The 10,340-nt window shown below is 51.7% G+C and overlaps 1 protein-coding gene across 1 annotated transcript in view; it reads left to right on the top strand.

The window, feature by feature from the left end:
• The first annotated feature begins 397 nt into the window (after positions 1–397).
• Positions 398–10,340, top strand: part of ZNF592 (zinc finger protein 592) — a 49,639-nt gene continuing 39,696 nt past the window's right edge. The window contains exon 1 of the mRNA XM_080809513.1: positions 398–485. The gene's annotated coding sequence lies outside the window, so the exon portion shown is untranslated. The remainder of the gene's footprint in view (positions 486–10,340) is intronic.

The raw sequence follows: 10,340 nt of genomic DNA, 5'->3' as shown, positions 1-10,340 counted from the left end.
GAGCGGCCGCCGGGCCGGAGCCGCGGCGCCCGGGTGCTCAGCGGGGCGGGCGGGGCGGGGGCTGGGCCCGGCCCCGGCGCGCGGGGTCGGGGGTCCAGCCCTGAGCGGCACCGCCCCCGCCCCGCCCGCCCCGCCCCGCCGCCGCCGCCGCCGCCGCCGCCGTCGGGCCCGCGCCGCGCAGCTCGCCTCGGGGCGGGAGGCCGGAGGCGGGAGCGGGAGGCCGGAGGCCGGGCCCAGGCCGGGGCAGCCCCTCCGCCGCGCCGCCCTGGGCCGGCGCCCAGGTCCGAGTCGCCTTCCGCCCGCCCCCCCTCCCTCACCCGCCCGCGGCCCCAGTCGGGTCCCGCCGCCAGGCCGGCTCCCGCCCCCGCTCCGCCCCCGGAGCCGCAGCCCCGCCCGCCACCGCCGTCGCCATGTTGTGGCTCCCGCAGCCGGCGCTGGGGACGCGCGCGGCCGAGCCCGGGGCCTGCAGCCGCCGCCGCCGCCAGGTAAGCGCCCCCCCGCGGGCCGGGCCAGGGCGGGGAGCCTGCGGGCCGGGGCCGCCGCCGCCGCCGAGGCCGCCCCAGCCCGCCGGCCGGGGCCGCGCCGAGCCGGGGCCGAGCCCGCGCCCGCGCCGCGGCCCTGCAGCCGGGCGGACCCTGCGCGCCGCCCGAGGCGAGGCGGCAGCCACTTCCCCCGACCGCCGCCTGGCGGGCCCCTGCCGCCACCCCACCCCGCCTCCGGCCGACGGGCCGCCTGCCCCTGCCGCCGCCGCGACCCGCCGCCGCCGCCGCCCTCCCCGCGCGGGACAGGCGGCCGCCCTCGGCCACAGCCCGCGGCCCCCCGCCCGGGCGCGGATAACGGTGCCGCTTCGCCCCGCCGGGGCGCCCTGTCAGCCCTTCCGTCCCCCGCCGCGCCGAGAGCTGGCGCCGTCCTGGGGCGGACACTTCGGGGGTCGACCCTCTTGGGTGCCCCTCCGTCCCTCCCCCCACCGCCGCCCAAGTTCTGAGCCTGGGGGAGGTTTCTTCGGGAGCAGACAGGTATTCCTGCTCCAGAGTTGGGGGTCTTCGGGGGGGGGGCCAGGCCTGCTGATCAGGGTGGAAATGATCTCTCTGCAGGGGCTCTTCCTGCCAACCTGGGAGTGTGGGGGGGGGGGGAGGCTCAATGTGACCCGAGGGAGGACAGGGGAGCGTCTGCTGGACAGATGGCCTCCTGGCCTTGGATCAGCGTGTGTGAGGGGGAGGGGTCCATACGACCTTAGGTATGCCTGTTCCTGAGAACCCCAGGATTATGGGAGCTGCTCAGGGATTTTTAACTTTCTGTTTCTTTGAGTAGGCCAGAGGGAGCATTAAAAGTCCTGGATTGGAATAAATACAGGCCCACCCAGGGAAGCATGTCTGGCACCCAGGACTGGCCTGGAATAGGACTGGCAGTAGGAGAATGCGACTTGGGGGTAAAATGGTATTTGGCTTAGGGTTGGCCCACCTGCCTTCAGCTCTCTGTTCATACAGGCCCTCTAGGGTGCATCTGTTGGTGTGTACAGTGTGGCTGAGCATACAGGATGTGGACACAGATGCCTGGCCTGGTGGGTGCTTGCTGGGATTTCATGGGTCTGTTTTCTCAAACTCACAGGTACATTGCACAGTGAAAGAGAGGAGGAAGCATGGTGCTAGCACACATATTTTGACCGTTTTCCCAATGGTCATGGCTTTGAGTCACTCAGTAAATTTTTACTGAGCACTTACTATGTGCTGGGCACTGGATAAGGTGTTGGGAGGATGGTGGTAAACCAGAAGGACATGTTTTTGGCTTGAGCTGGTAGCCTAGTGGGGAAGCCCAATAATAAATAATCTGGAAATTTCGTTCCACACCGAATATTTGTCAACAAATATGTGCCGGGCATTGTTTTAGATGCTGTGAAGAAAGCAAACAGAAATACCTGCCCTCGTTGAGCTTTCAGTCTGGTGTGTGTGTGGGGGGGGGGGGGAAGGAGCAGGAGACTGGGAAAATAGATTGTGAAAAATGCAGCCTCTTCAAAGGGGCTAAATGCTAGGGAGAAACAGAAGACAGGGAAGGAGGATATGAGATACTGGGTCGGGGTTGAATTTACATTCAAGTGGCCCAGGAAGGCCTTCTTGGAAGGTGTCTTTTGAATAAAACTTTGAAGGAGGCGGTAAACTGATCATTTCAAACTGGGCTGAGCTCGAGGAAGGAAAGAGGACCAGAATGCCGAGAGTGATGGGCCTTGGTTTGATCTGGGGGGCTTTGGGAAGGCTTCCCCGAGGAAGTGACATCTGGGCTGAGACCAGAAGGAGGGTTAAGAGTTAACCATGTGTGGAGCAGCACGGAGCTTGGCGAGTTGGAGGAAGTGAAAGAGGCCTGTGTGGCTGGAGGGGGAGAAGGAGAGGGGAGGTAAGTCTGTAGAGAGGTGAGTTAGATCACAGGGGGCCTTGGGACAGAATGGCTCCTTCCCCACCCCTCCCTCAACTTCGGTCTGTATCCCCAGTGAAATTAGGAACCTTTGAAGGGTTTCAAGTGATTGACATGATGACATTTACATTTTAAAAGGTCTCTGGTCTCTGTATGGGGAATGGACTTTGAGATAAGCAGGTAAGGTGAGGCTTTCTCCTTGAGTGGTCTAACTACTTGATCCACTTCGAAAAGCCTCCGAGAGTCTGGGGGAGATCCTTTTCCTCAGAATCTATTTTGTGCAGCTTTTAGGAAGGCAAAGGAAGACGAATTAGCATTTATGGAGTGCCTGCTAGATGGAAGAATCAATTTGAGAGACTTCTGCAAACATCATATTTAAGTTCATCCTCTGCAACTTAAGAGAAAGGACTTGTCTTGGCCTCTTTACAGATACAAGCCCAGAGGGGATAGGGAACAAGCCCTGAGGGGATAGATGACTTACCCAAAACCACATTTGTAACATAATCTGGATTCAAACCCAGGTCTCCTGGATCCCAGAGCCCACTGGCTCTGGAACCAAACTACTGGAGTTTGCATCTTGCTTCTGCCACGTGCTAACAGAATGACATTGAGTTTAATTTCTTATGTGCCTCAGTTTCCTGTTTGGAAAGGCCTCAAGCTTTTCCCAGCTTAAATGTAGACCAAAGTACCTATCTCATAGGATTGGTAAATGCAGATAAAAGTACCTATCTCATAGGATTGATAAATGCAGATAAAAGTACCTATCTCATAGGGCTGTTGTGCATATCAGATTAAACAAGCCACGTAGACGCAGCACTTACCTCACGTGTTAGTTGCTATTATTACATTTTTAAAACTCTCATGCTGTCTCTTAGCTATGTTGTGGTCACATTGGATGAGATTAAATATATAGATTTAATTTAAAATTTTAATTTTAAAGATTAAATTTAAAATTTAGTTCTTGGATTCTGGGAGACTCTTTTCCCCTCCCCTTTTCTCTAAATAATGCCAGTGTTCCATGTGATCAATCATTCAACATTGATCTCCCATTTCATTCTTGACACTGTGGTAGGACTTTTGGATACAAAGTGAGTTCCTTCCCTTCAGAACCTCAGGGTGTCCAGGGGAGGTCAGATATGTAAACAAAGGAGCTACAATGTACTTAACAAGTTCTCTAATGGCCCCTAGTTAGAGAGCTGTTGGGAGCAGTAGGAACTAAATGCCTAGGTGGAGTAGGGAAGACTTTGGGGGCAGAAGTGGCTTTTGAACTGGGCTTTGGAGGAAGAATAGGAGTTTTACAGGCAAGTGAGACTGGGCAAAGGACAGTCTAGGTAGAGAGAGCTATGTGTGAAAGCATGGAGCCCTGAGAGGCTTGGTTGGTCTGGGCAGGAGGCTGGGAAGCTGAGTTGGAGCTGTGAAAGGCAGGTCAAGTTTGGATTTTATTCTACAAGCCACAGAGAATATTAGATGAGTATTAGATACATCAGATACACACCATGGTCGGTGCTGGAGTTAGGGAGTGGAGACAGATGTCATTCTGGAGGTGGCTTTATTTTCGCGGGATCACTGTGTTTCAGGATCTGGTTCTCAGTTTCATAGTCCTAAAATTCAGTTTTGTAGGGCACTCGGAGCTTATTGGATCCAGGCAGACTGACTCACTAACCAAACTTGGAAGATACTGATGCATAAACTTAGGGTATTAACTGGCCATGAGAAATGAAACTGCAGAATGACAGATGTTCTGTCCTCTGGCCATCCCCCACCCCTTCTGGCCAGGGCTGGGACATATTAACAAACGCTTGCTCCTCAATTCCTGTTTGTTTTTCTCAGGCCCATGAAGATTCATCCTTTTCTTTAACACAATCTTGACTTAAGCTCCATACAGTGTGGGCAGCCACGATTATTAATTGATAGAATGCATGATTCTGTACGGTGTGGGTTGGATCATATGTTTGTGACTCTTAAGGAAGAGGAGGAATAACTTTTTAGAAACAAAATACTGGAAAAGGATGTTCCTCAGAATTGGTATCCAGATTCTAAGTGGTGTGGGTAGTCTTGTAGCTAAAGGGTGGTTGTGGACAGATGTATTGGAAATTGTTCTGGGAACAGAGGTCTGTGAACCCAGGGAGGGGGCGGGGAGCTTTTGGTCGCACTGGAAGGAGAGATTGGTTTAGAATTTTCGTTTTCCCTACACATCGGAGCCAGAAAATAAAGTAGTAACTCCTCCCCTCTACTCAGCCTGGTCATGGTGAGCTTTCCTACTGGATTGGAATCTTTGTGGGGTTTGAGCCTCATTTAACCTTCTTTCTGCTTCTGCAAAGCTGGGAAGGGTGATGGATCTTCTAGAGTTTTGAATCTTTGTTTTTCTGTAGTGAAAAATAAAATCAAAATAGACCAACCTAGATTGTGGATTAATTATTTTTCTTTTAAAAGTCTAAAAAGAATTACACCAGAATATTCATGTAGAAAATGTAGGGAGCACAGATAGGTATACTAAGGAAATACAACTTACTGATAAGTCCTCTAACCCAGAGCTACTGTTTTAATACTTAGTGTTTGTATTAGATCTTTATCTCCAGCTCTATCTTTATATGTAACTTCATTTTAACTTTTTCTTTTCCATAAAAATTAGGAACACCTGAATAGGAGAGAATTCTGAGTGTGGAGCAGTTGCGTGTACTTACAAGCTGTGATCGCTCCCGTGGTCTCCCCCTCCGTGTTCTAGGAGTATAGCATCATGATATCCATTAGCTAATTAATATTGAGAAATATTTTAGGATCAGAGTGGTACTTCAGCCAACCATTTACTTTTATTTGAAGTGGGAAGCGTGTATTTGTTGAAATGACCTATCTGATCCTTTTTATAACTCAAGTTAGTGAACACCTTTCCAGTTCTGTGTCACCCACAGAGTCATTCCTCAAACCTCTCAGCACGTCTGGGGTGTCCTCTGGACACTGAAGGTAAGTCCTTTACCTTCTCCATTTTAGATGCTGGAGGTGTTGGATCAAGAGGTAATGGTGCCCCTTTTCTGTCACTAACACCCTCCAGGAGATGAAAAGGCTGAGGATATCCATACTTGTGATTGATTATGGAAAGACTGCTACAGTGTTGAGTGGAAAAAAAGGAGTGTGTCCACTGAGCAGATTAACTCCTGGCCTCCAGTCAGAGTGTGTGTGTTTTTTGGGGGAGGGGAGCTGAGGGGGATCTGTATCACTTTGTTTTGTCTGTTGGTGAGAGCTGCACAATTATTGGGGAGCACCCTAGAAAAATACTTTGTGCAGTTCAGAGGTGGCATTAAGGGTCTTGTGCAAAACAGTCTCCAGGATTATTCAGAGAATCAAGACCTACTACCCTCTAGGGTTAACTCAGATTGGACCCCCTCCTGTCTGCAGAACAGTTTGCAGGGAGACCTCCTTCCTGCTGAGTGGTGGGATTGGGTGGTTTTGGCTTTTGTTTACATGTTTGCCTGTCACTTGAATTTTCTCAAGGTTTGTGTATCGTCTTTACAAAAACAAATAACCAGTTAGTCTGTTTTCATTTTGGAGATAAACTTAATGCCCTAAGGCAAAAACTCAAACTGCCCAGAAATACGTCCCTACGGAAGAGTCCTGATGTCGGAGCCAGCCACCCTCCCTGGTCACTCAGTGGGAAGATGCCTTTGTTAGACGTGAGATGAGTTAGGCTAGGACCTCTGACTGGGCCAGTCCCTGAATTCAGAGGTCCCGGGCTGCACCATCTGGGAGGGGTGATTAGAGTGTGACTTGGCTTCTAGCTACATTTGGTGGGTGTTTTCTTTTAGAGTGTTTTTAAAGAAATCACTCCTTCTGGGTGTGGTCCCTGCTCCCCCGGAGGCCACAGACTCAGTCTCCTGCTTGTCAACGTGGAGCATGCCAGAGGCCTTGGTGTTACGACCTGGGGGTCATGGGACTGTAAAGAGAGGGGCTGCTGTGCATAAGCCTCACATGCATTTCTAGGATTTCCCTCCTTCTGGGGGTTCGGCTCATTCTGGGTGTGAGATGGGAGGGGGGTGGCTACTTCTTTCTCATTTTCACCCAGTCTTGGGGCAAAGGAACATCTTCCCCACACTGCCCTGGGCAAGCTGGAGTTGAACACGAGCCGGTGGCGTGGGCTCTGGTTTGCTGCCGGATACAGCATCCTACTCTTGTTTGCCGATTCGGCTCCTAAAGTTGAAGTTGTTCCGGAGCAAGCCGAAGGGCAGAGGGAGACCCGAGAGAGGGTTTGAAGACAGGTGTCCATTGTAACTGCAAGCCTCCCGGGGCTATTCTAGGGCCTGAAAACACATCTGAGGTAGAGGTTTGGCATTTTCAGAGGAGAAGGGGGCCCAGGGGTGGGCAGTGAGCAGCTGTTCAGATTCTTCTGGGGCTTGGCCCAGCCCGGGCTCTGGTGTGTATGGGCAAGGGCTGCGCTCTGCCTTGCCTTGCTGGACAGACTCTCCGGACCTGAGCTGAACTGGCTGAGGTTGTAAAAACTTCTTCACTGTCTGAGATGTCATTAGGCCTATAAATATTCAGGCCCTTAAAAATATTAGATGTGTGATTAATTCTACCGTTATTCTTAATTAGAATGTTTACTTGTATTTAAAATCCCGTGGAGCCTTTTTGCAACAGGGCCATCATTGATCAGGAATCCACAGTTGCTCGTGAAAGGCCTAGCTTGGGCCCAACCCAGAGCTGGGTGCTCTGTGGAGCACAAAAGAATCCTGTGAGGTGAACTCTGCCCTCCAGGAGTCCCCCCACTGAAAGCAATTAGAGAACAATTTGCTTGCAGACCAGGGATGTCTTAAGGGGGCTTTTCTTGCTGAGGGTAGTGGTTACTTTCACACGGGTCACCCCTCTGAGATGGCTGGGGTTTCCTCTGGGGAACATTCTCTGGTACCCAAAATGGATTGAATGGCCCTTTGGGAGGAGGGAGGTGGCGGCAGTGATGTAATCTCATGGTTCATTTCTTCACTTGTCTCCTGGTGCCACTGTTTCTCCAAGCCCCTGAGCCCGTTAGGAGAAGGTAGCCAGTGACCCACAAAATATGAACCCAGTGCCTGTCATTCCACCATTCTAAATCCGGTTCTCTGAGTGTAAGGCTTTTGCATTCCCACTTAGACTCCCCTTTTAAAATATTTACACCCCCCTGGGAGAGGTCAGACTCTTAGCAGTTCCTCACCAAATAGTAGCTTTAATTACCAGGAATTAATTAAGTCAACTGAGAGAACGACTGGGGCACAGACAGGCACTTGGGGGCAAGAGTATCCGAAGGGACACACTCCTGCAAGCCAGGAGAGAAGTGAGGGCGGCAGAAGAAACTTTGATGCCCATTAGTTGCTGCAGGCAGGTCCTGTGAACTCTGGGGTCACCCTGGTGGTCCTGCTGGCTGGGGCCTAGGGTGCAGCGTGGGCAAAGTCCTAGCACCGGCCCAGTGGACTTTGAGGCAGAGGTGGAATTTGGGCTGACTCTTATAGGGTTGGCAAGACGGTTTCCCCCCCTTCACTTAAAAAATAATATATGCTTACTTTGGAAAAGTTTGGAGCATTCAAGAAGAAAAATCCCTCCTAATTTTATAGCTCATGATAGATGGCTGAAGTGCATAGGCAGAGGGCAGTGACTCTTGGACAGTGTAAGTTCCCGTCCTCCTGAAGCCTTCTGTCAAAGACTAAACATCAGTCCTTGCGGTAGCCCTCCGTGTCTGCGTCCCGCCCCGTCTCCTCTGACTCCCTCTGCTCTGGTTTGGGTTCCTTGAGTGCACCAAGCACTCCTGCTTGCTCTCCCCTCTGCCTAAAACCTCTGTCCCCCCACGTTCACACGGCTTGCTGTTTCCCTTGCTTCAGAATTGAAAAAGTAGTCACTCCCATTTTTGATTGCAGTTGGGGAGATCCCGTCGAGGAAAGCTCTATGAATTGTCCTGAATCTGCTTGTTTGTGACTGTGTGTCTCCATCCAGTGGAACGTCAGCACCCCCCGGGGCGGGGACCTGGCGCATAGTAGGTGCTCAGTCACGATCCCTGAGTGAATGAATGCGTGTGCCTGTGTAAGTGCAGGGTGTGTGTACTGTGGCGCTGGAGCGGGAAAGGGCAGTGTCTGGAAGCCGGAGGGGAAGGAATGGGTGTGGATGGTGTGGGGAGCAGGGACGATCTTGGCAGGAATGGAGAGTGGACACATGGTCCAGTGTGTTCTGGTCGCTACAATCTTACCTCTTAGTGTCATGTTGAAGGGGAAGGCAATGATTTGGTCTTCGAGGCAGGTGAGGAAGCTCCCGTGGAAGTGTAAAAGCAGTGGACTTGGTCTAGGTCTGGACTTGGTCTAGTCTGGACTTGGTCTAGGTCTGGACTTGGTCTAGGTCTGGACTTGGTCTAGGTCTAGAGTATGGAGGTTCTCAAAAGCCCGGCTCGAGGAGCTGTGGTAGGTGATAGAAAACCACTCCAGGGTTTTGAGAAAAGTGAGTGACCTGACGAAAGCAGTGTTTGGGGAAGACGGGTCTCCAGGAGATACGCAGGGTGACCGTGGGAGAGAGACTGAGGTGGGGAGGGGAGAGGCAACGAGGATGTGGAACGGAGGACATCAGTGAGACTGGGTCGTGGCCGGATGCTCCCCATCGTCTGGGTGTCTGCCTTGACAGAGGCTTCTGGCACTCCCAACTGGGTAGGGCTCAAGTATTGTCTGTGGCTTCCAGTGAGTTTTGGAGGCAGGTGGGGTGTGAGTAGGAGGAAGGGGAAAGGAAGAGTCCTCCTTAGGTGCATCAGGTTGGTGGGTCTGGGGTAAGCACACAGTCGTATCCTGCACCGGGCCTGTGCTCGCAGACTGTATCCCAGGGTTGGAGCCTTTCTCTTCTTTCTGGTCTGTGAAAATTGTTCCCTGTCTGAAGGTAGCTGTCAGTGCTCTTGGGTTTTCTTTTGAACCTATACACTTACCAGGACAGTATCTGAAATCCATTTTGTTCGATCGCCTTCTTTCAACTTCATTTTTTGTCTCCATAGTTTTATCTGTTTCTCAAAACAAATTGTCTTTGACTCACAAACCCATTTGGATTGGGTTAATTGACTGGAAATACTTATTTCTAAATGGTTTCTGTTTCATTAGGCTTCTAGCCTGTTTTTAAAGAGGCTTTTGCCAAGATGAGATCAGTGGAGTGGTGATTTGGCTATCATCAACTTCTTCCCTGTGATCTTTTGGTGTAAGCTACGTGTTGAGATTGGTGTTTCTGATGCATTCAGTCCTAGAATAAGTATTTGAGTGCTTGCTGTGTGCCAGGCACTGTTTTAGGTACTGGGATTATAACAGGAAATAAGTAAAAATCTTACCTTCATGGAACTCATTCTAGTGTGTGTAGGCTTATAGATAACAAGCAAAATATAAAGTATGATGGAGAAAAACAAAGCAGGGATGGAGGTTAGGGAGGTTTGGTGGGGAGGCAGATTTTTTCTTTTAAATATGGAAATCAGGGAAGTTTCACTGATAAAAAGACATTTAAACAGAGATCTGCAGGAGGGAGCCATGCAGACACCTGAGGGAGGAGCCATCAGGGTGGAGAGAAAAGCCAGGAGACAAAGTCCTTGAAGACGGAGAAAGCTTGAGGAGTTCTGGGAGCAGCAAGGAGGTCAGTGTGGCTGGGGCTGGAGTGAGATGGAGGAAGTACAGGAGAGGAGGCCCGAGTGGTCCCACAGGCTTGTAAGTCCTGATGGGGAACCTGAATGAGAGGGAAAGCCCCCAGGAGCTCCGCCTCCTTCCTGGAAGTGTTGCCTTGGTCGCCTGCCCTGCAGTGGCTCTTGGGTGAGGGTGGGCATGGGAGTCTGAATCGTCTGGGAGCCTTTCTTGGGCCAGCTGCTTGGGTCATCCTGGCCTCCGGGGCCACCTGGAGCGCTGGTGCCATTTCTGGGGCTCATTCAGTGCCAATGCCATTGTTCCATGGCCTCCAGGTAACTGTCG

The sequence above is a fragment of the Martes martes genome (assembly GCF_963455335.1).
Source record: "Martes martes genome assembly, chromosome: 7".
NCBI classification, from domain to species: Eukaryota; Metazoa; Chordata; class Mammalia; order Carnivora; family Mustelidae; genus Martes; species Martes martes.
Note: the sequence above shows the minus strand (reverse complement) of the source record. Positions and strands in the feature narration are given on the sequence as shown.